Source organism: Lithobates pipiens, unplaced genomic scaffold (genome assembly GCF_037356315.1).
Source record: "Lithobates pipiens isolate NorthernLeopardFrog02 unplaced genomic scaffold, aLitPip1_a1.2 Scaffold_8, whole genome shotgun sequence".
Taxonomy (NCBI): Eukaryota; Metazoa; Chordata; class Amphibia; order Anura; family Ranidae; genus Lithobates; species Lithobates pipiens.
In genome coordinates this window covers 144,147,078-144,173,675 of record NW_027507903.1, presented here as the reverse complement: position 1 = coordinate 144,173,675, position 26,598 = coordinate 144,147,078, and the positions used below count along the sequence as shown (strand labels likewise).

The following is a 26,598-nucleotide window of genomic DNA, read 5'->3' as shown; positions in this document are numbered from 1 at the left end:
ATATTTTGGGACTCTTGGGAGGCGCAAAGAGGATGGTTTCAATGATATTTTGGGACAACTGTAGCGATGTCTTGGGAGGAGCGAGGAGAACGGTTTGAGTGATATTTTGGGATGAGATTGGCAATGTCTCCGTAGGACCAAAGAGGACGATGTAGGTGATAATTTAGGATGAGGTTTGCGATGTCTTTGGAAAACCGAGGAGAATACTTTGGGTAATATTTTGGGAGGAGGTTGGTGGTATAGTTTGCAGCAGAGTTATGAATGACTTTACATACCATGATGTTAGTATTTTGAATTGTATTCATCAGAAAACAGTGTGTTGGGGGACAGCAGTCTTCAATCCACTGTCTTCCTAAACTGTTCCTTTAGAGAACAGGTCCGGGAAAAAAAATCTAAAAGCAAACCATATGCGTGTCGTTTTCCTGAGATGTTGCCTCTGTGCTGGCAATAAAAATGTACAATTAGCCCAATCAGGCTGCAGATCGTAGATGTCACTGGTGAGTAAGGAGAGGGGGAGGACTCTGGAGCACAAGCCAGGCAGCTGGAAGTTGAAGGCTTGCTAGTGTCTCTCCATCCAGCACACACACAGCATTACAGGAAACTTTGGATGGCTGGAAGGATGGAGCCTGGAAGAGCCCGGGATGTATGAAGGTGACAGCTGAGCTGACAACACCTGGCCTGGAGGAGGAGGAGGAGGGATCCGTCCACCTGGCACAGTCCGGTCCCCCCATCATCTATTGGCTGGATCTATCGCCTCCGTTGGAAGCAGCAGAAGGCGGCAGAGGAGGAAAGGAGAGCAGGCGCTGGGAGACGAGCCGCCGTCCATGCCATCCGGATACCGCTCGTAATCGGAGCCAGGGGAGCCAGGGAGGGGGAGAGCTCATTGCCGCAACCGCCATCCCTCCTCTCCTTTTGCAAGGTGTGCTCGCTGGCTGCAGAGAGGAGACGAGCACCTGAGCTCCGATGTCTGGGGAGGATTAGGGGATGTTGGGAAAGGTTCCATCTGCAGCGTCAATGCGGCTGCTGCTGTGAAGGAAGGGGGAGAAGGAGCTCATCTCCCAGGTAAGATCTGATGGGGGGAGAGGAGTGCCACTACCTGATTCATACCATCTGGGGGGTGAGGGGGGAACTGGCAGGTGCTGGCACCTTTTCAGCTTGATGTTCTGTGCCAAGGGGTGGAGGGGCAGATCCACCTGCCATGCCTGCGCACCTGAGATCTCCTCTCCGCTCCTTCCCCCTGCCATGGCATGCCTTGTATTATGGGGGTTCAGGGCTTCAGCAGCTCACTAGAGTTAGGGGAACAGTACTGCGGTATGACAGGGGCCACCAAAGCCTGCGATCTGCAGAGGGTCCTTGGATCTTCAGAATTTCAATATTATCGGATATTATAGGGCCACTCCATATACCAGCAGCCATCTACATGTCCTTCACTAGATGCGGGTCTGATCCGGGGTCAATGACAAGACACAGGCAAGGGCACATCAAGTCGGAGCATTAGAGCCATCATGGCTTCATCTGTGGTTCAAGATCACTGCGGTGGGATTATACTGGATGACACCGACCTGAGGAGCTAATATGAGTGTAGGCTGACCGATCAGTGTTCCCTGGAGGAGAGCCCAACCTGCTCCTCACTGCAGGGGGTACAAACCCTGCGGGTCCTGTGTGGCGCCTGAGCTTTATGGAACCCAGTGATAATACTGCCCATTGAACCAGGGTTACCCGTTCTAATACTGCCCATTAAACCTAGGACACCAGTGAAAATACTGCCCATTGAACCCGGGGCACCAATGATAATACTGCCCATTGAACCTGTGGCACCAGTGATAATACTGCCCATTGAACCTGGGGCACCAGTGATAATACTGGCCATTAAACCTAAGACACCAGTGATAATACTGGCCATTGAACCAGGGGCACCAGTGATAATACTGCCCATTGAACCTGTGGTACCAGTGATAATACTGTCCATTGAACCTAGGACCCCAGTGATAATAGTGTCCATTGAACCTGGGGCACCAGTGATAATACTGTCCATTGAACCTGGGGCACCAGTGATAATACTGTCCATTGAACCTGGGGAACCAGTGATAATACTGTCCATTGAACCTGGGGAACCAGTGATAATACTGTCCATTGAACCTGGAGCACCAGTGATAATACTGTCCATTGAACCTGGGGAACCAGTGATAATACTGTCCATTGAACCTGGGGAACCAGTGATAGTACTGCCCATTGAATCTGAAACTCCAGTTATGTGCACTGCTGGTGGAACCTGGGATACCAGTTATATAGTCTGCCCATGGAACCTGGGACATCAGTTATATATAATACCCATGAAACCTAGGACACCATTTATATACACTGTTCATGGAGCCTAGGGAGCCAGAGTTAGATACACTGCCCATGGAACCTAGGGCACCAATTTTATACTCTGCCCATGTAACCTAGGGCACCAGTTATATACTCTGCCAATGGAACCTGGGTCACCAGGTATTTACAATCCCTATGTAACCTAGTGCACCAGTTATATACATCGCTTGGGGAACCTGGGGCACCATAGATATATCCCATTGAACCTGGAGCACTTGAGTTATATACACTGCCAATGGGAACTGGGGCACCAGAGATATTGACACAGCCAAAAGAATCCAGGGCACCAGTTATATACACTTCTCATGGAAGCAGGGGTACCAGAGCTATAAAAATGTCTATGGAACCTGGGGTATCAGTTATACACACTGCCTATGGAACCTGGGACACCAGTTATACCCACTGCTCATGGGACCTGGGGCACCAGTTATACACACTGCCCATGGGACCTGGGGCACCAATTATATATACTGCTTATGGGACCTGGGGCACCAGTTATACATACTGCTTATGGGACCTAGGGCACTAGAATTCTATACATTGTCCACAGACCTGAATAATCATTATCAAGATAAATGTGTCTAGAATAAGCTGAGCATCTCTGTGCAGAGACTAGCAGGGACCGCTCACACATGACTCCCATCCAGAGCAGGGATGTAGGATGAGCTCTCTTTTATAATGTTACAACATATACAGCAGATTATATAGAAACATAATTTTTTAGGCTATTTCAGGGTAGAAAGTCGCTTTACATTTCAGATCTGCATAGGGTAGAGATAGAACTTGGATGGTCAGTATAGACAGACCTATGCCTTAGACCCCCCGAGCCAGCCTGTTGTAATAATACGTGCTATTAGGGTATGGAGCAAAGTGTCATATTCTAATTCTACAGCATTGGAAGACTTGCATGTTCCAAATGGGCCCAGAAATGAATTTTACAGAAAAAATGCAACATTTTAGCCCTTCAACTTTGACAGAAGATCCATTCATTTTCCATAAAAGATTACATCAGGAAAAACATTGGTGTACAGCTCTGCCATTGGTGTATATACCAATACATATGCACAGAAACATAAAAAAGTATATATGAGAGTGATGTTTTTTTTAAAATAAATAATATATATATATATATATATATATATATATATATATATATATATATATATATATATATATATATATATATATATATATGTGTGTGTGTGTGGTTTCAGTGACCTAGGTTACTGAATTGGTAGATTTGGCTACAAGACAGTCTTTTAAATGAATGCAGTGTTTGAGCCTCAGGTTATGGCTTGTGTACATAGGCTGGGATACATTGCAGGATCCATCATTCTGCTGCTATGGGATTCAGGAGGATCTGTGCATTGTGAAATTGTAAAAAACTGCTGCATGTGGAAGAGCACATTTCCTGATCTCTGTTTTACTGCAGCGTGCTCATTGAATATGGGCTATGGACAATGTGCTGCTGCTTTTCAAACATCCCACAGATCTGTGCCCAGTAAACCACCCTTCTGTTGCACTGGATCCCTTACAGCTTCATTAAACCCTTCTCTTCACTAAACCCACTAAGCTTGTACAGGTGGTGTATCCTTATCCATTTGAAGCGTGGCACTACGTCCCCCCCTTTTGCACCGATTTCTGTCCAGATTTTTCTGATGACAGATCATGGTAATATAAATCTGAAGTCTATAAGAATAGAACTCATTACAGTGAGTATAGGTTCCTACTCGGTGCATGTTCCTTCCATGTCAGTAGATGTATGACATTTGAATTATAGAGGAGGTTTTTGAAATATGATGACAGTGAAAGGTCTTTGCAAGTATCGATGGCACCCAGATGTGTTTTGCTGAGATTTTGGCATTTTACTGCGCTCCCTTTCTAAATGAAGCTCTGGCTGTTCCACTCAGCTGATGTTTTATAGATAAGCATGGTTGCTGTGTTGAGCAGACAGCCTCTTTAAAGATTAGTTCAATTTACACTTTAGAATGCTGTGTTTAAAGGCTTTAAGGCTGTGCTAGGGTGTTAGCAGGGTGTTTCTGCAGTGGAACCCTCAAAGCCAATAACCTCTCAGCATTCTAGTTGAACCTGGCATAAATTATTGCAGAAACGTAATGGAGAGGTATAAGCGGTACAGATGTGCCCGTTTGTCAGTAAGTGCTTGCCTAATAGATTGCCTTTGCCTTTTTTTCGGTGGTGTAGAACCTACGTTGGCACCCTGAGACATGCATCAGCAGCTCCTCAGCCTCACAATTTATAGAATGTATGGTTGGTGGACTTTACTGGAAGAGATAGGAAGCCTTATTTGAGAAGCGGATGCTATGAAATCACTGCACCAGATGTCTTTTGTGCGGTAGGGAGCACAGCAATTATTAGAGGGGGCAGTTTATCTCTAAGAATACCCTGATTAGAGAAAATAAGCTGCAGGTTGACATCCTTCATTTAATACTTTTTAGACACTGTAAATATTTTTTTTTCCACGTTGTTACATTTATAAAGGTATTATTTATAAATATAATGTGCTCAGCATTTCAGTTATTTGTTATATAAAGGAAAAGCTAAAAAGGTTAAAAAGGATGTGCAGAGTGCACTAACCCATAGTAGTCAAACACGTCATCTACTGTTCTTACTCCATTGATGAAGCGTTTAATAACTGGTTACTATTGGTAACCTTTCATCCCTGTTCCTTGCATCACTGCAAGTGAACCTACTACATTCGATAGTTGCAAATTAATATTTCAGAAAGCAAATCGTGACTATAAGAAATGTTTAAAATGTCATGTATGCAAGCATGACATCTTCATGTTTTTATATTTTAAGGATGTAACTTTCAAAGTCTGCTTTTAAAAAGGTTGATAAATTGCTCAATGTTGAAACCTGGTTTATTTTACTACTGTAGTATAAGCTACATAATTGCTATCATATGAACCATTTACATCAGAATTGAAATAAAAAGAAAAGTAGAGTCCTAGATTTCCAGGTTTTTGATGAGCAGAGCACAATGGGTATCTGGTTTGCTCTGCTGCAGTTTAGTGGAGCATGCTTGTCCCGTATATTGTGTAGTATTATGGCCACTAGGACTGCAGTAAAATGCTTTGATATTTTAAACAAAGACTTAAGGTACTGCAAAACAATGCTGTGTGGACTGCTTAATAATATTGATCAGTATGGGCTACTCTACTATCTATAGTTATCTAAGGGTTGATTGATCCTCTGCAGCCCAATGAAGCTCAAACTCACCCTGTCCTTCTAACATCTGCAAGAAGTGCTGGATCACTAGTCTGGGAATTGCCTACTACTGTAGAATATAGGGATGTAATGCACCAGGTACACTGGGTCTGATGAGCAATGGGTACAGTAGGCATTTAACAAGCTTTAGGCATATTTTTAAAACAGTTACTGTATAGCAGGTAACAAAGCATCTGCCCCCCCAATGTGCTGCTGCAGTCCTATGTAAAACCTGGTGAGTTGGTGAGTCCAGGTATGAAGCATACCAGTATGCTTCCCCCTACCTCCCATAATGCAGCACTTGGTGCCTAAGTGGTCAGTCATTGATTTAATTGATTTTAGCTGAGCACAAGTTTTAAAGTACACTGCAGCTTCAGGGTTGGGATATTGAATATGGATTACAATGGGATTGAGGTTGTAGCTTTAAACAAGGTTTAGCAGGCTTCCACAAGCATTTAGTTTGACTGTGGATTACAGTGGGATTGTGTTTGTAGCTTTAAACAAGGTTTAGCAGGCTTCAGCAAGCATTTAGTTTGACTGTGGATTACAATGTGATTGTGGTTGTAGCTTTAAACAAGGTTCAGCAAGCATTTAGTTTGACTGTGGGTTACAATGCGATTGTGGTTGTAGCTTGAAACAAGGTTTAGAAGGCTTCAGCAAGCATTTAGTTCGACTGTGGTTTACAATGCAGTTGTTTGTAGCTTTAAACAAGGTTTAGCAGGCTTCAGCAAGCATTTAGTTTGACTATGGTTTACAATGCAGTTGTGTTTGTAGCTTTAAACAAGGTTTAACAGGCTTCAGCAAGCATTTCATTTGAATATGGATTACAATGGTATTGTGGTTGTAGCTTTAAACAAGGTTTAGCAGACTTCAGCACACATTTAGCTTTAATATGGATTACAATGGGATTGGGGTTGTAGCTTCAAACAAGTTTTAGCAGGCTTAGGCAAGCATTTAGTTGTACAATTGCTTAAAGCTACAGCCAGAACATCTAATAAGATCAATTTTTGTTACTTCTGGATCTGAAGGGTACTTTAAGGGCTTCAAGAAAGCTGCTTAACGTTTTTGATGTGGTTTGTAGATGTCCGCATTATGCACAGCTCTTCAGACAAGCATTCTCAAGCTAGTGTGAACTGGTTTTAAAGAATAGTATGGAAATATTTTGATCTAAGAGATGTACTGTATATGATTGTGAGGTGGACGTTGCCATAGTGGTCCCAGGGGATGGGGGGGGGGGTGCTTTTCCTTTCTTATAACTACAATTATTGGGGTTTATGAGAGGATGAAACTTCTAAGAAGGTAAATCATGTACTGCAACTAGTCAGCAAAATATTTGAAGCCGTGCAGACTGGCTGTCTGCTAAATTTGGCTAAATTCCTGAAAGACTTTGTATAAGCATTTGTGGGCCAGTGTAAGCTCATGTGGGCTACTCAATATCAATCAGTTTCTTTTCATAAAATACCATTGCTCAATAGCAGAATACATTCTTAAAAACAGGTATTTTTGGGGATTTACCAAAATGTTGACTACTATAATTTGCATGCTGGTGCTGCATTTAATGATCATTGCAGCACTGGTGGTATGCAATAGTTTTTCCAATATATGCTTTACATATCTTCATAGAAGGCACTGTAATCCTAATTGCTATATTGGGTAGATGGAGTGTGAACAAGGTGCTGCTCAACACACACACACACCTAACTGCTAAAGATAGAACATACACACGTATGTTGGCACGTGTAAAAAGAACAGCAATAAACAATATTCTAGTGCTAACACATCACGTTTCATGTTCATTTCATTACTTTATGCAATAAAATTGGCTTCATCTGTGTGTGTGCGCAATAGGTCATGGGGTCATTTAACAGGATAATGGAAAGTCTGCCTTGTAAATGTTTATTGCATTCTAATGTAGTGTTTTACATTAGCACTGCATCTTAGCAGCCAGTCCTTGTTGTAATACGCATACCTTTTGGTTTTCAGGTGACAGTTTATTGAGATGGAGGACATGGAGGTAGCTGCTAAACAACGTGCCAGATCAATCAGAGCCATAAGCATAGCTTTGCTTACAGATTTGTAGCTAGCGTCATTATTTACAATATTTATCACCAGGTGACCTAGACTGAAGCCCTCTTACTACTGTAATGGTTGACTGAGGTTTGCCTTTAATATTACGCTTGCATTAAATGGGAACCAGTAATGAGAGAATATGGAGACTACCATTGTTGACCTATCTTTATAAAAATGCTAGTTACCTGCCTGTCATGCTGATCTAATGGCTTCAATACTTTAAGAGGTGCTGACCTGGAACAAATATGCAGAGCATTCTGACTTTCTAATTCACATACTTGTTCTAGGTCAGTGACTCAGACGGAGGTCAGCAATGGCTTCCCTGTATTTTTCTCATTGCAGATTATTTTTAATGACAAGATGCTAAGAGTGATGGTACTTCTTCACCCATAGATACTAATTACGGTTCAGTCCTCATTAGAAGAAGCATAAAACATGTATTATAGTTGCCACAAATAGATGTATATTGGAAATGCAAGGTTTGAGGGGTCGTAAATGGTGGTGCTGCTGGTCAGTAAGGAGGCCCTAAAGGTTAGAATCTGCATTACTGTGTTTTTGGAGGTGCATTCTTCAAAAAAGCCATACTTTGTTCCTTATGAATAGATGAAAGGCATTCTCCTTCTTTAGTACACCCAATAATGTAAGGAATTCCCATTTTGAACATGAAGCCTTAAAATGAAACAGAACAAGGGAAGGGGTGGTGTGGTGCATTGAGTTTCATAGCAGTAAATACTTAAAGATATACATATATACTCTTTTGATAACAAGTGTGGCCTGTAGGGCAAGGTTTCTGTTCTTCTGGGCACTGCAAGAGGGTGTGAGTGTAATCATTTATACTGAGTTCTGATGTGCATAAGAATTTTATTAAAAAAAATTCCATCTACCATTTTTGCATGTAAAATAACATTCATAAATTAATTTTCCACGCAAAAGTAAATTTGACTTGTGATTTTGATAGTCTGTGTAGTTACACAGGATGGCCCCTATTTTTACTGATGTCTTTGTCTGCTTAACATTCTTAAAGTGGTTGTATACTCATTTTTTTAACTTTTACCTACAGGAAAGCCTATAATAAGGCTTACCTGTAGGTAAAAAAAATATCTCCTAAACCTGTACGGTTTAGGAGATATTCCCCTCGTTATGCGCCGCTGACTGCAGCGGCACATGCGCACAAGAGCATTCTCGGCTAAAAGTCCGGCAGTGGCCGGCCCGGCCGGGATGAAATCTCCCGCGCGCATGCGGGAGTGACGATATTGCGGCTCCGGCCACTCACAGTGCCGGAGCCGCGATACCCGGAAGAAACGGATCGGGCCAGATGTCGGTGCCTCGTTCTAAGGTAAGTATTTCATAATGAGCTAGTATGCGGTGCATACTAGCTCATTATGCCTTTTACTTTGCAGGTGGTAAAAAAAAAAAAAAGATTAGCGGGTTTACTACCGCTTTGAAGTGTTACTAAACCCAGGACCCGGCATTCAATATACTTGGTCTTCCACAGTACATAAAACATGGAAATGCAAATATTTTAGTAAATATAAACTGCTAAATACCTCTCATCAGTAGTATATAACAGTCTTGTAACTTCTGGTGTCTGGCTAAAGCTTGTAGGAGGAGTTTTCAGTCTACGCTGACTGTCTTATGAGGTTGTAGAACCCCTGACCCTCTGTTTGGACAGCGCTGACTGGCCCTGTGCTGATCACATGCACCGTCTGAATAACAAAAAAACTCTTTAGTAATACACACCAAACTGAGCATGTGCAGAATGACTCCAAAGGCACTGTCCTATAAGCAGATAGATTGGGGAATGTGGAAGTAGGGTAGAATCAGAGAAGACAGGATCATACAGCCTTTTTACACAATGCGGAGGATTAACCCACAGTGAGTATAACAAGCATGCTTTACTGCATATACACTTTTTAAGTTTGTACATTTTTAACTGTTTTTAGACATTTTTATTGTTTATATATATGTTTTTGTTTTAAACAACATTTATTATTGGGTACCTCCATGACACTGATATCCCATAGTCTCATACCAAAGAAAAAAGTAGCTGTTTTCTTTCAGACTCTCCACCTCTGTAATTACAACCACCTAAATTGGACAGTTGTCAGAGATCAGAAAGAACTGAATCCACTGACTATTTTCATTGGGTTTGGAAAGGAGAGCCTGAGCTCCATAAAAAAAAAACATTTTTGTACTAAAGCATGTAAAGGAAAACTGTTCTGAGAGAAATATGGAGGTTGCCATTTCCAATATCCTTCTGAAGTTGATAGTTGGATAATAAATGGATTTGTATGAAGGGTTCTGAGTTGATTGCATGCTTGATCCAGTCAGTGTCCCAAGGTATTGAAGCTAAGCAATTAGCATATTCAGAAGGAGGTCAACAATGGCAACTTCAATACCTCTCTGAGTGTATTACCTGATCTTTCACATAGAATATTGTTTAAAGAACATTATCATATCTAGACAGCCATGTAACAGTACCAGGTCTTACAATTGGTACTATGGGGAAATAAGAAACCTGTGATGTAGCTTCACTGAATGCAATTTACTTGAGACTAAGAAACTTCTTTACTTCCTTCTGGACATAGTATACTGTATATCACAGATTGTATATTGTTAATCTACAGCTCTCAAACTAATATATTAGAAAGGCCATATACAACATAAATTATAAATGCATGCTCTTGGGCTAGCTTTTTTGAGTGGCTGATGATATGCATTAGAGGTTGCAATCATTTTCAGTAATGTATGGTGAAAAGCATAGTAAGGCCACATCAGTCTCATGGGAAACTATGTATAGAGTCATTACATTTTAAATAAACTGACACTGTAAGTGACCTGATAGAGAAAATAGGGGAATTACATGGGATGTTTAAAGAGGGCTTGCAAATTTTCCTTTTTTAGTTGTAACAGCAGTAGGGAAGTCTAAATGGCCACATGTTACAGCAAGAAGTCAATAACACATTTTACTCTGTTTAATTATTCAACACCAACTACATAACTTTTCTTCAAACTGATACAAATTTTCAGGCGAGAAAAAAGAAATACTCTGTTTCACTGTAACTTATACCAGACTTTCTGAACCAGGTCTCCGTAGAACCCTAGGGTTCCTCCAGAAGTTGTTAGGGGTTCCTTGAGCAATGAGCAGTTTCTGCATCTTAGATATCTAACCACAGGCAACAACAAGCATTTTAGCTATCTGTAAGGGGAGCATTTATTTTTCACTGACCGCCGATGTAAGAATCAGTCTTGCCACTGGCTATTGAGCTAATGTTCTGTGAGCTGTAGATATTGTAATTGTAAGTGGAAGTTCCCTGAGACTCGAGAGTTGTTTTAAGGGTTTCTCTATGTTAAAATGGCTGACTTATAACATAAGAATACGTGACTTCAATAAACCACGAGTCAATCACAGGTCAAGAGCTAAGCATCTGAGTTGGTTCTAGCCTGGTCACCATATTGTGTGTCCAAATTGGGGTGTTATCCTGTTTAAGGGTCTTGGCCATGTGTTGACGCTGAATGTAGGCTAGAAATGCTCTCTTTACATATTTGTAAGTTATGCCAGCCAAGATTTGTGAGAAATTACGCCAATTTCAGCTTATCTGAACTATATGTAAAAACGTCAATATTTGCCCCACAGTGGTCTCAAGTATTGTGAGCCAACCGTCTAATTTAGAATTTTGCTTTTTTTAATAAAACAAGGCTGATTCTGTCAGAGCCAGTCAATTAAAACAAGTACACTAATATTTTTAGTTGCAGTAGCCTTCTGCCAAATGCCAGAATTGTCATTCCTGTTCTACCGACTTTACAAAAAGGTACTTTGATATGAAAGAGGATAACTGTAGAGACAGACCACAGACTGGCAAGGCAGATATATGCCCTACCATAGTTTATCCCATTGCTAACATTGTCATAATTCACATGTCAAAATGAGCAGCTCGGTGTAATGTGCAGCCTGGAGTCAGAGAGCTCTGTTTAATGGGCTCATTACAAAACAATGGAAGGAAGTGTATTCAGCACTGTATTATTTCCAACAGCCCTTTTCAGCCAATTTATTCAGGATTGGAAGATGGAAAACTTTTTATTAGGTGGCTTTATTTAAATGCTTGTTGCTGGGACATTCTTAAATTTATCATTAGGCATTGTTTCCTTCAAGTATTGCCTGGAACTGTGTCAAACATCTTTTAAAAACTGCATCTTTTACGCAGCTCCCAAATTAGAATATCATGGCTGACCTCAAGTGCTCTGACTTGCCGCTGTTACCTAAAGACAAATTAATGAGGAACACAAGCGGAAAAAAATGCTTGTGTTGACACAGTTGTTATAATTTACTATTATGAACGTGAATAATTTTTTCATGTTAAACTATGTCTCAAAAAATATGGAAGTGATAACTCTGAGTGTTATCAGCATGTCTCCAAGATGTACAGTAATCCATTTCAGAAATGAGTTTGATATTAACTGACTGTTATTTTAATAAAAACCATAAGTTTGGTTGAAGGTACTGATAGAAATTAGATTACAGTTGCAGACTGATGATGTGCCGATTTCAGGTCTCTAGGAGGGCCATGACCTGTCAGAGTACAGTTAATTGGACAAGTTCGAAACCAAACCTGTCCCGGTTGCTACTGTTCCTTCTCTGATAACCTGGCACTAGGTTCCTGCTTGCGGCTCTCCAACCCTTCCCTCTTCAAACTAGTAAGGTTGGCAGGGATGTCTGCGGACAGCCTGCCTTTGGAAGGTTGAATAGTGCATGCATGAACGACTGTTCTTACAAGTCTACGGGCAACTTTACAATTACTTCAAGTACTTTCTTATATCTTATATAAGGTAATGAAGATGTGCTAGAGCTAGGACTGTCAGAAGTACAAGTTTTAATCAATCATATAATGGGCGAAGAAATTATCTGTCAGCAACCAATCCGAATTTTACTTTGAAAAGCAGGTTCCTACTGTTTTACTTTCATTAGTTAGTAATCAGCCTAATAAGAGTTTAGTTATGATTGGTTGCTGTTTGTTATTGCTCATCATTTCTCCTTTCCACTTGCTAATAAGAAGAAATCCTTGTGTCTTTATGAGCTACAGATGTTCTCAGTCTTTGAGGAAGGGATTTAAAGCGATTGTATATTTTTTTTTTATAACAAACATATTATACTTTCCTGCTCTGTGCAATAAAATTAGATGCTCCTCTTCTGGAGTCTCCTGCCGACACTCCTGGCTCCTCCTCTTCTTGGTGTGCCACCACAGTAAGCCACTTCCAATTGTGGCACACCTGCAGGCTCGATCCTGAGCCACACTGTCTGTATCTATAGACACAGATAGCGTGACTCAGACCTGCCCCCCTCTCCCTCACCGAATTTGACTGACAGCAGAAGGAGCCAATGGCTCCCACTGTTCTCCCTAAGGCGTGTGAGAGTGGGGAGAAGGGAGAGAGATGCTTTTCATGGGCATAGCACTGGATGGAGTGAGGGCTCAGGTAAGTATGGGGGGGTGATATTTCCTAACCATTTTTTACCTTAATGCAGAAAAAAATGCATTAAGGTAAAATAATGTTTAGGCTTGGAAGCTCTTTAATTATTGAGGTGCACTTCATTGCGTTCAACATAAACTTTTCTTGACTTAGAGCAGGGATTTCCAACTTGTATTTGCTTACATACGCCTTAGAACAGGGGTCTCAAACTGGCAGCAAACAGGGGTCTCAAACTACAAGTCCCGTGAGGCATTACAAGACTGACAGGTACAAGCATGACTCCCACAGGCAGAGGCATGATTTGACTTGTAGTTTCGCAACAGCTGGAGGACCGCCAGTTTGAAACCCCTGCCTTAGAAGCCATTTTTAAAATATTATACATCTTGGCAGCCCATTTCCATAAGTTGTACTCTTCATATTAGCAAACTATTTGTAATTAATATATACATTTTTTGTAATTAATATATTTCTTGTAATTGTATATGTTGTAACTGTAAATAATTGGCCCAATAAAATGTAATAATAAGGTAAATTGCTACCTTGCCTTGAATTACCGCCTTGAAGGGTACCTGCCACCTGGCTTTGCGGGCACTGGGCAGAATGATGTGGCAATGCAGTGGTCACACAGTTGCGTGTCGTAGGAGGCAGTGGGCACTCAGACATCATGAGGCTTTACTAAATGGACACCTCCTGAGTCCTGCAGTGCACGGGGACATATTTTGTAGAGTGCTGCAGTACACAATGCACCCCTGATGTGTGTGTGGGCTGCTGTTGTACAGACTCCAGGGGAGATGAGGGCATTTGCAGAGTGCTTGGCATGGCAGTGTGCTGTGACTGCTTTCATTGAAAGGACCTAAAAGATGAGAAGAGGAATATGAGATCACTCCACTCTTGAACTCTAATCATATAAAAAAGACACAAATCATTAATAGTCATTTTTAAATACAAGCAGTGTAAGTTCATGAATTTGATCTGGTATCAGCCTCTTGCAGTCCCTGTTAACCTATGTGAGGAAGAGGCAGCGTATGGTGCCAATCCGCTCATGTGATGAGAAAAAGCGTGCTGATAGGAAGAAAAAGCAGAGAGACTGATAGATGAGCTCATCTCTGTGCTGCTTCTCCTTTTACTGTCCAGTCACAGGCTTGGATGACCTGGGCTCAGAGGAAGTGGGCTGAGTTATGCTTATGATTAGATTGAAATCATCATGCTGCAGAAGAACAGAAATGCAATGAGATATCTCTGGGCTGAATATTTACACTTTTTTTGGACTATTCACATATATCCTGTTAGTTTGGCTGATGTTCTGCTTTGAAGATCCCTGGAATTGTATAACCCATCTCATCATATTATGTATATTTATACAACTTTGTCAGTAGTAATAGTATGTATTTACTTTTACCCTTGTCCTCTATTGACACACAGCTACCACTGTTGCCCTCTCTCGGCCATTGCTCTAAGCTCCTTGACACTGCTGTGCTACCATGTCACAGATTTTTGCACGACTTCCTTGGTTGAACTCACTAAGAGCAGATTATTTCCATATATAAATTTCACAAACTAATTTATCATCCTTCCCACAGCTAAAATAATCTAATAGGCGAGCAACGAGATATTTTATTGTAGTAGGGACTAACGATGTCCCACCAGCTGGCTAAGCCTGTTGGTTAACATCAAAGGAGACAGGAGCTGTGAGCGCACATTGGTCATTTTAAATACCCTTTTATTCCATTATACAAAGCTTTAAATCTAAAATCTGCAGCTTAGGAATATAAATTTAGTGGCAGCTGTTTCTCTTTCGCAAAGTTTGCATATGTGAATTATAAAATGCGTTGATAAAATTGCTATTTGCATAACATGGGCACAGATCAGCCATTTACATTTAATAGGGAGAGCTCTAAAAGTAATGAAAATAATCGAATCTGTGTTATATTTCAGCTACTTCTTCAATAAAATGTACTCAGGGCATCATATGATCCACCCCTCTAAAAAAAAAAAAAAATGGCATTGCGGTGGTTTAGTTGGTAAAAGGCAAAGCACAGTGTTGGGACTGGTTCACATGTATGCGGGATTCTGTAATATTCTCACATAAGTGCAGGAACAATTAACGTGACAATACTGCACTGCTTCACATGTACTTTCTCTGTGCAGTAGTGTCAGATACAAGCCCCCATGTAAGATAAATGTTAGATGCAGTATCCCAAAGGCAGCTAGTTTGCTCATTAAATCCAGTTTTTCTTGCCTTAGGCCTGGTTCACACCTATGCATTTTTTAGTGGGTTTTCAGATGTAGTTCACATCTGTGCATTTTATGGAAAGGGTCAGGGATTTTTCCTAGTTCCATACACCTCAAGGGATCAAAATGTGTATCGAAAAATACAAAATGCACCTGCAATATCCAAACTGTAACCTGCATAGGTGTGAATCAGGCCCCAGGGTCCTTTCACACTGGTGCACTTAAAAACACTGTATGCCTTTTGCACAAATGCATATTGCATTTTGAAAGCTTTTTAATGTGTCTTTTTTTCCTGTGTTTTCTGGATTTCTATCTCCCAGCATTCACCTGTGAAACTTTGACATGGCACTCAAACAAAGCATCAAAAACACACAAAGAGTAAGTTGTTATGCATTTTTGGTGCGTTTTCCTATAGTTATCAACAGGAGGTGCATTCTTAATGCATTTTTGAAATATGGGAACTTACTTTAGGGCAACATAGTCCCCATGTGCACTTTCTAACTGTAGCATGGATATTGAGAACCTACAGTAATATACTGACAACCTGCTTATATACGGCATAGGACAGTTCACCATTACAATATTTCCTAAAACAGAACTATACTCACTTTTCTTCCAGCGATGCAATTTCCATGAGCTCCATCATTAGCCATTAACATATTCCCCTGAGCTTGTTTTGGATATAAGACCTTTAGCTATCTTGATTGGCCACGTTTGAATGACATAACTCCCATGCATGAGTAGGAGTTCAAGTGGTTCTAAAGGCAGAAGGTTTTTTTTTTATCTTAAAGCAGAGATCCACCAATTTTTGTTTTTAAAATTCAGCAGCTACAAATCCTGCAACTGCTGACTTTTAAAATATGGACACTTACCTGTCCAGGGCGCCCACGATGTCGGCACCCAAAGCCGATCTGTCCCTCGGCTATCAGGTGGAGGCGCTGCCATCTTCAGTAAGGGAACCAGGAAGTGAAGCCTTGCAGCTTCACAGCCTGGTTCCCTACTGCGTAACCCACTGGTTCCTACAGTCTTCTGGGAACTGTGTGTCTCCCAGAAGACAGTGGAGGGGACGGAGGAGGCACCGGGCATGGCGGATACTGCAGCTATCTATGCCCGGAAGTAGGAGAAAATACCTGGATAAGGCACGTATCTGCCCCCCCCCCCCCCCCCCACCCTGAGAGGTGCCAAATTTGACACCGGAGGGGGGGAGGATTCCCAAAAACCGAAAGTTCCCTTTTTGGGTGGAACTCCGCTTTAATGCGTTCTATGCATTAGGATAAAAAAAAAAACCTTCAGTGTGCAGCAGCCTCCCTCAGCCCTCCGAACACATACCTGAGCCTCATCTCCATCCAGCAATGTTGCATGAAAGCCTCGGCTGTCCGGGACTCTCCCTCCTGATTGGTTAAGACACAGCAGCGGTTGCCATTGGTTTATGCTGCTTTGAATCAAAGTCAGTGAGCCAGTGAGGAGATGGCTCCATGTCTGAATGGGCACACACACAGCAGCGGCTTGGGTCGGGTGCCCCCTTGCTGTGGGGGGGTTACACGACATAAGGGAGGGGCCAGGAGCGCCAGCGAGGGACCTGAGAAGAGAATGACCCAGGATGCTCTGTGCAAAACCACTGCACAGAGCAGGTAAGTAAAACATGTTTGTTATTTTTTAAACAAAAAAACAAGGCTTTAATATCCCTTTCACTAATCCCACCCGGCATAGTGTACTTTGTAAAGAGGATTGTATACAGACAGGTAAGAATCCTTTATTTAAAGCGGGAGTCCGCGTTTTTTTTTTTTTTTTAAAGCCAGCAGCTACAAATACTGCAGCTGCTGACTTTTAAAATAGTGACACTTACCTGTCCAGCGCGCCCGCGATGTCGGCACCTGAAGCCGATCTCTCGATCGTCTCTCGGGTGCTGCCGCCGCCATCTTGGGTATGGGAATCAGGAAGTGGAGCCTTTCGGCTTCATTTCCCGGTTCCCTACTGCGCGAGTCGCGCTGCGCAATAAGGATGGACCCGCTGCCTCTGGGATCTGTGTGTTTCCCAGCAGGCAGCGGGGGACTTTCGGAAAGGGGCGTAATCTACGCCCCTTTCCGCAGAGAGCTACCCCGGAAATGGGTGCAGATACCTGTACTGTACAGGTACCTGCCCCCCCTCCCCCCTGAAAGGTGCCAATTGTTGCGCCGGAGGAGGGAGGAATCCAATGAGCGGAAGGTCCACTTTAGGGTGGACCTCCGCTTTAAGAAAAAACTTAAATCTCCTTTGACATTTGTAGCTAAAGTTCAACTTTAAGTTTAGGTATGGCAGTTGTGACATAGTTATATATGTAAATATGTATGTGCCATACCTGTAGGATGCCCATGGAAGGTGGAAACCACTGCAGCTGCCATACCTAAAACCAGCTTTCATGTAGTGACTATGGAAATATTCAAGCCAGTGGATTAGTATAATAGCACTGCAAAAAACGTCAACCAAAGATTCCATATTTCTCTGAGCAGAGGCTTCCTTTAATAAGAGGTCATTGTAATGTAATATATCTCATTACAAACACTCATACAATATTAAGGAGATCAAACATTTGGTGGTATTTTTTTTAGCAGCTTTAGACTTACAAATGTAATGTTTCCTAAGGAGACGGTGCTTAGCGCTGTTATGCAAGTGCTCTCCGCACAACTTGTTACGTGAGGGTTCGCAGAAGGAGCATCATAAATGATTACATTGGTGATTTTATCGGCATTAAGCTGTTTGTGGCATTCAGAATGAGGGGATGCAGGGCAATGAATTAGCAATGAATCAAGTCCCAGCTGATGTAATGAGAGCAGGAGCAGTTTACTGTAAATTAAAAATATCTGGCAGGGCTGAAGGGAACATAACTCAAGTCCTGGCATTCTCATAGCCCCGGCTTCCGTTAAGTAGCTCCTCTCAAAGCAAATTGTGACACTGGTGATGATTGATCCACTCTGTTATTAGGAAATCGCCATTTATTGCTGCCGGTCCACTTTCATCATTCCAGAATACAAAGAGCAGAAACCCTTTGCTTGTTTACCCACTAAGTCACACATGATTAGAATTTCAGTGCAACTCACCGGTGCTGAGAAAAGAAAACCTGGGCTTGCTTTGCGGAGCTCTTCATATGAAAATGATGCTGGCTAGCTGTTATGCTGATCCAAAGGCTTCAATTATTAACTCAGAAAGGGTATGCACATCGGGAGCTTTGTCTTTACTGGGGCTATATTGGGGCTTATTGTCTTTATTGGGGCTTAGTCAACAATATCTAGGCCAGGGACAACCAAGAATCTAGTATTCTCAGCAATGGCAGCCTCCATACTTTTTCCAGTGCAGGTTTTGTTTGACACACACCATATTAATCATTAATGAACAAATTTATAAAATTATAATAAACACGTTCATAAAGTCATGCTTAGATATGATACAGGCAATCTGTTACAGGGAGAGGTGGATATTTATTATCTCAAAGAAGTGGCAATACTCTTCTGTCCCTTCTCCTAGGCACCACCCAACAGTGCCCCATTTCTCCACTCCCTTTTTTAAAGCCCAACTACAACCATGACTTTTTTTTTATTTGGATATAGCGACCTTTGTTAACAATTTACTGCTGTTTGTGTTCTAAAGAGAAAGGGAGGGAAAATGTCTCCAGTTCCTGTCTATTTGACAGGAAGTGGAGTGAAATTTTCCCAATGCCCATTTTAAAAAAATGAGAAAGGTGAGGATTCTGTGTTGATAGATTCTCTTCATTTCTTGTTCAGGTTATGTGTCGCACACAGAAAAAGAAACAAAGAAATATTTCTTTTATGGGGACACAGAATTTAAAATCTGATAAATATAAACATCCTTAAAGCCCCATACACACTGTCAGATTGTCTGCTGATTTTTTCCTTCAGGTTTACCAAAACCATGTAGTGCAAGGGCCTGCCTGATTGCATACACATTGAAACCCCTAAGGTTTGACCTCATATTATATGGTTTTGGTAAATCTGATGGAAAAAATCAGCAGACAATCTGATAGTGTGTATGGGGCTTACCAGGGACATAGACAGTATTTACAACTTTAAAGAAGTTCTTCCCCCTTACCTACTCTGCCTAGGCCTGAAAAAATAACACCCTGAGCTCTGCTTTACCTTTAGAGACAATGAATATGGTCTAAGCCCTTGTACACACGGTCGGACATTCCGACGGAAAATTTCCGATCGGACCGTGTTGTCGGATAATCCGACCGTGTGTGGGCTTCATCAGACTTTTTCCGTTGGAATGTCCGACCAACAAAGTTTGAGAGCTGGATAGAGAATTCCAATCGGACAAAGTTCTACGCATTCTCAGATCAAATAGCCTGAACTAATAGCCTGAACGTAGTCCTGTCGTAACTAAATAACGTCATCACATTACGAACGACTGGAAATTCCGACAACTCTGTCCGACCGTGTGTATGCAACACCAGTTTCGGACAAAATCCGTCAGACAAAATCCGACGGATTTTGTTGTCGGAATGTCCGACCGTGTGTACAAGGGCTTAGACAAAATGGTAGTAAAAGATTCCACATACATTGTACTGCTATTACTTATACATACATGGCCATATCTGCTGACAATCACATTGGCTGCATCTGGTGTACGAGCTTATTAAAACATTTAACGTACATGTAAACCCTCAACTTGTAAAACAACTCATTCAGTTTAAAAGGGAAATGAAAGCCAAAACATAATAAATACCTTTTTTTCCCTATCATATACTGTAAAGCCACGTACACGCGATCAGACTTTCCAACAACAAAACCAACCGTGGAATTTTGTTTGAAGGGTGTTGGCTCCAACTTGTCTTGCATACACACAGTCACACAAATGCTCGCCAACAATTAAAAACGTAGTGACATACAAGACGTATGGTGAGCCGATGTGATATCTCCAGTACGAACCCTAGTTTTACAAGACCGAGCGCTTCTGGCTCATCCTTGATTCCAAGCATGCGTGTTTGTACTTTGGACTTTTGTCTAATGGACTTGTGTACACATGATCGAAAAGTCAGACAACACACATTTGTTAGCGGAAAATTTGAGAACATGCTAGCCAACATTTTTTGGCAGAAAGTCCAATAAAAATTGTCCAGTGGAGCATACACACGGTCGGATTTTCCGCCAACAGCCTGTCATCCAACATTTCCTGTCTGAAAATCTGATCACGTGTATGTGGCATAAGTGATCAAATACCCTTTGTTCTCAGCTGCATAAGGAGCTCAGAGAGCCGGGGGAGGAGAAACAGCAGCACACTGGTATCCACAGTGAAAGGCTGCACAGGGGGCATGTATCAGGACAGGTCTGATCATTGGAGGAGAGCAGGCTGAGTTCTCTCATGCCTACTGTAGTGTGGTCAGTTTTTAGTAGGAAAGCAGAGGGACCTTCAGGAACACAAGGTAATTCACACAAAGGAAGCAATGCAAAGAGAACATGATCTTTTTTTTATATAAGTAAATAGTACAGCAGGAACATATCAGGAATATGGAATTCTGGGTGTACATATTCTTTAATTTTGGTATATGTTCATACATTTTCTTTCTTGTTCTCAGGAATAGCAAAGTGTTATATTGGTGTATGCTTTTTTGCATGATTTATGATTTAAATATAGGAGAAAAAATTAACCTAAAAGTATTTCTCCTGCGCAGACGGCATAAGGTGCAATAATTCCCTCTAATCACTTATGAAAAGAGATGCAGAATCAAGAAAACAAGATTAAGAAACAAAAGTATGCCAACGCCATACTTGACGAAAGCACACGCTCTGAAAATCCATGCTTATTTGAAGTCATTTAACCATTCATATAATTCTAATCCAGAGAGAGATCATTGCTTGGGAGCCAGAAAGAATTTCCCCCTTAGAGGCAGCAGGAAAAACAGTTTCAGTTGGATTCTGTTTGGATTGCCTTCCTCTGGAGGATATAAAAGAATACATGTTTGACAATGAAAAACTGATGTGTGTGCGTGTGTATTGCCTTATTGTCCATCACACAACGTAGGTAACAAATATGCAAATCCTATTTGTGTGAGCGTATATATAGATCTATATATAGATCTTTATATATAGATCTATATATTTATATATAGATCAGCGTTTACATTGCAACACATCATGTTGTGATATTAGTTCTCTAATGCCATGTACACACGACCGCACTTTTCGACGGATTTGGTCCGGCGGACAATCTGATGGACTTTGCAGCTGAGGTCCACCGGACTTTCAAACGAATGGACTTGGCCACACATGATCACTCCAAAAGTCCGATGTATTCGAACGTGATGACGTAGAATAAGGAAGTTCATAGCCAGTAGCCAATAGCTGCATCGGTTTTAGTCCGTCGGACTAGCACACAGACGACCGGATTTTTCGACCGGACCCGGCATAAGAGTCTATGGCATCCTGGTATAACAATCAGTAAGGAAGACATGAACCATGCAACTATGTAGACTAAGGATGCTGTGGATGTTGTGCTCAAATCCATCCCAATGCCATCTCTCAACATACTGAATCCCCCATTGTAGTATGCAGCTGAAAACTGGAATTCCTTAGACTGGACCAGAATTTTATGAACTACTGCTAGCTATACCATGACCGGGATAAATAAGAACCTTTACAGACAACTTCAACCAAAGTTGAATTGTTTGAGAAGAACACACAGTACTATGTATGACACAAAAAGGGCATTGCTAACCAACATCAAAGCATCATCCCAATGGGGAAGTATGGTGTAATGAACATCATGATTTGGGCTTACTTTGCTGCCTCAGGGCCTGAACCACTTGCCATCATCAGGGGGAAAATTTATTTCCAAGTTTACCAAAATATCCTACAGGATAATGTCAGGGTGACTGTCTGCCACCTGAAGCTTAGTATAAATTGGGTGACGTAACAGGACAATGACCCTAAGCATTGAAGCAAATCCACCACAGACTTGCTTCAGAAAAAGAAAATGTGCCTTTTGGAGTGACTCAGTCATAACCTAGATCTTAACCCCATAGAGATGATGTGGAATGGCTCTAAGCCCTTGTACACACGGTCGGACATTCCGACAACAAAATCCGTCGGATTTTGTCCGAAACTGGTGTTGCATACATACGGTCGGACAAATTTGTCGGAAAATCCGATCGTTCATAAAGTGATGCCGTTTTTTCGTTACGATGGGACTACGCTCAGGCTAGTAGCCAATAGCTTTGGTCTCATAATTTGATCTGAGCATGCGTGGCACTTTGTCCGATCGGAATTCTCTACAAATGATCGGACAAAGTCCGATCGGATCATGTTGTCGGAAAATTTTATAGCCCAGCTCTCCAACTTTGTCGGGTCGGATATTCATCGGAAACAGTCCGATGGAGCCCAGATACGGTCGGATTATCCGACAACACGTTCCGATCTGACATTTTCCATCGGAATGTCCGACCGTGTGTACAAGGTCTAAGAGGGCTGTTCACACCAGACATCTTTCAAATGTCTCTGAGCTTGAGCAGTTTTGTAAAGAATGGCCAAAAATTCCTACTGAACTTTGTGCAGGTCTGATCAAGAGCTATCGAAGTCATTGTTTTATCAAATTGATATTGGAGGTAGGAGACTCTAATAAATGCACCACCTCATTTAAACATGACCAAACATTATATACCCAAAGAGCACAGAATTGGAGTTTTAAGGTGCAGAAAGATCAATCAAGGGCAAAATTTACAAAAAAATTTAAAATTTTATTACATAAATATTGTAAAACAAATTTTAAATTTTAGGCCATAACGACCCATTGGTCAGGGTACAAACGTGTGATTGCCTCTACATGTTTCACCACAAACGTGGCTTCTTCTGGAGCTTTTGTAGAACCTTATTAATTAATATTTGCCACTAAAACAAAAAATATAAAATCAGTTTGACATTTTTAATAATTAATAATACATAAATACAGGAACCCAGTAATGGTACCTAAAATTACATTTATATTATACAATAACCAACACATTGAGATTATCTCATAGACACCATCTCACCCTTTCAGAGTAGACTTGGTTCCAAATGATCCCCTCCCTAGACACATCAACATGTTTTATGGGGAACGTCTGTGCCAAAAAAGAGGAAAAAGAGGCATTGCCCTATAGCAGCACCTGTGGAATTACACAAATAAATAAAACATTAGCTATATCACCTAACTTCCATTATCATAACTAAAGACAACTTTTTCTTTTTGGTCTAACGAACCTGAATAGACTCAGAAATGTACAGATATAGGTGGACATTCATCCACTTAGATCCCGCTACCCATAGGGATACATTGCTGTCCGTTTTTGACTTGTGTAATCACAGATCAAAGAGACTGATGGATTGCCTGTGTGAAAGGGGCCTAAATATCTGCAGAATTAGTTAGCACTGCATAAATAAATATATATCATAGGAGCTATTGAAGAAAAAGGAACAACATCAGCCTGGTTCTCATATGAATTTCAATGAGCATTGATTAAGATGATCCTATTGGATGTTGACCATAAATATGTATGGCCCATTTTCTTTAACTACTTCCAGTCCAAGCCAGTTCTGACATTTCTCTCCTACATGTAAAAAACATACCATATTTTTCACTCCATAAGACGCACCTGACCATAAGACACACCTTTGTAGAGGAGGAAGACAAGAAAAAAATAATATTCTGAACCAAATGGTGTTGATGAAATGCAGCTTGACCAGTGCCAATTAAATGCAGCCTGACCAGTGCCAATTAAATGCAGCCTTACCAGTGCCAATTATATGCAGCCTTACCAGTGCCAACTAAATGCAGCCTTACCAGTGCCAACTAAATGCAGCCTTACCAGTGTCCATGAAATGCAGCCCGATCAGTGGCAATTAAATGCAGCCTTACCAGTGCCCATGAAATGCAGCCTTACCAGTGCCCATGAAATGCAGCCTTACCAGTCCCATGAAATGCAGCCTGACCTGTGCCCATGAAATGCAGCCTTACCAGTGCCCATGAAATGCAGCCTTACCAGTGCCCATGAAATGGAGCCTTACCAGTGCTCATGAAATGCAGCCTGACATTCACCAATGAAATTCATCCTTACCAGTCCCATGAAATGCAGCCTGACCTGTGCCCATGAAATTCAGCCTTACAAGTGCCCATGAAATGCAGCCTGACCTGTACTAATGAAGTGCAGCCTTACCAGTCTTATGAAATGCAGCCTTACCAGTTCATGAAATGGCGCCATACCAGTGCCCATAAAATGCAGCCTGACCTGTACCAATGAAATTCAGCCTTACCAGTCCCATAAAATGCAGCCTGATCTGTGCCCATGAAATGCAGCCTTACCTGTGCCTGGTGACTGGCGAGGACGTCATCACATCCTGCCACTCAGATAGAAGACAGAGCATCCGCCGCGGCTGTACTCCATTCGGCCATTCTGGCTGCTCTGTCTTCTGTGAGTGACAGACTCAGGCGGGAGAATGTTCGGGTGTGGGTGTCGGCTGCCTGGTATTGTGAGATGGCAGCGGCGATGGGGATGGGGGGCTGGTCAGTATTCGCTCCATAAGATATACAGACATTTCCCTCCATTTTTTTGTGGGGGGGGGGAATGCGCCTTATGGGGCGAAATTTTTTTTCTAACATCATTTTTATAAATGGCCTAAGGGCCAGGAAGTGGTTAAATGGACTGTATACTTTTCTTTTATATTTTCTTTTTCTTTTTATTATGTTCAGGGCTAAATATATATTTTATTTATGTACAGTGGTACCTTGGATTATGAGCATAATTCGTTCCAGAAGAATGCTTGTAATCCAAAGCACTGGTATATCAAAGTGAGTTTCCCCATAGAAAATAAAGGAAACTCAGATAATCCGTTCCAGTGGCACTGCTACTGTATGCAGTACCGCATGTAACCAGAGGTGGAGGGGAGGACACTGGAGACATTCGGAAACACACGGAGCCACTCGGATGCACTCAGAGAGGCTTGGAAACTGAGTGTTTTCGAGTGTTTCTGAGCAGCTCCGAGTGTCACCGCCGCACCCGCACCTCCAAATGCATTACTGCACACCCCAGAGGCTTGGATCCTGCTGGTTTTGCGAGACAATGCTTGCAAACTGAGTCAGGATTTAAAAAAAATAATATCTCGTATTGCAACACGCTCGTTAACCACGTTACTCGCAATCCACGGTATTACTCTATTTGTTCTACCTTATGTTAAGTAAATAGAAAAATTAGCATATGAATATTTTGCAGCCACCAGGTGTTGTAGTGGACATTTTTCAATACTCAGACACATTTACTGCTACGCTGTGAATAGCTTAAAAAAATCTGATCTGGCACTGATCCATATTCAGAGTACATACAGTTGAATGAGTTGTACACCTACCTCTCTGTCTCTAGCTGATAGAATTCCACATTGATTTCACATGGAGACAGTCAAAAAGTGAGCAGGGAGTGATGGGCTTTCTCAGTAGAAACCCCAGTGTGCTCTGAAAACAAATAGTAATGGAAGCCAGGGCCGCTGATAAGGCAGTACAGACAGCCCTCCTGTACTGGGCCTGAGCCCCTTCCGTTCAAAAGGGGGGTCCAGGCACCTACTGAGCAGTAGGGCTGGCTGCACCTATTACAGACACTGATGCCCTTCTGCCTCCCCCTACAGTGCTTCACCTCCTCTCCCTCCCTCCGGCTGCACTGCAAGGGGATTAGTTCTAGCAAATGCGCCCCTTCCATCTGCTATCCAGGCCCCCCATGTGCCCTTTACCCCTTCAATGCTGCTGGCTTCCCTCCACTCCTGCCGGCAGCTGTTACAGGCACACGGGGGATCAGGATGGAACGTGAGTGGAGGGGCCAGTAAACGTGTAATTTAGTATCCCCTTAATTTCCTGAATGAACACAGTGAATGATTGGTACCAATCACTCCTGTGTCCTTTCATCACTGAAGCATAGTAAGCTGTATTTACTATGCTTCGGTTTGTGAATGAGCAGGAAGTCTCCCTCCTCTCCCACCAGCAGCTGTTGTGGACACAGAGGGTGATGTTCCAGGAGGGAAAGCGAGTAAAGGGACCAGTAATTGTGTCATTTATGGGTTCAGTGATTTCCTGATTGAACACAATGAACGATTGGTACCCATCGCTCCTGTGTCCATTCATCACTGAAGCATAATAAGCTGTATTTACTATGCTTTGGTTTGTGACTGAGCAGGAAACCTCCCTCCTCTCCTGTGAGCAGCTGTTGCGGGCACACAGTGGGAT

At 41.9% G+C, this 26,598-nt stretch overlaps 1 protein-coding gene across 1 annotated transcript in view; it reads left to right on the top strand.

Moving 5' to 3' along the window:
• The first annotated feature begins 485 nt into the window (after positions 1-485).
• The window catches only part of PLXNA4 (plexin A4), a 946,574-nt gene continuing 920,461 nt past the window's right edge, over positions 486-26,598 (top strand). The window contains exon 1 of the mRNA XM_077468718.1: positions 486-1,062. The gene's annotated coding sequence lies outside the window, so the exon portion shown is untranslated. The remainder of the gene's footprint in view (positions 1,063-26,598) is intronic.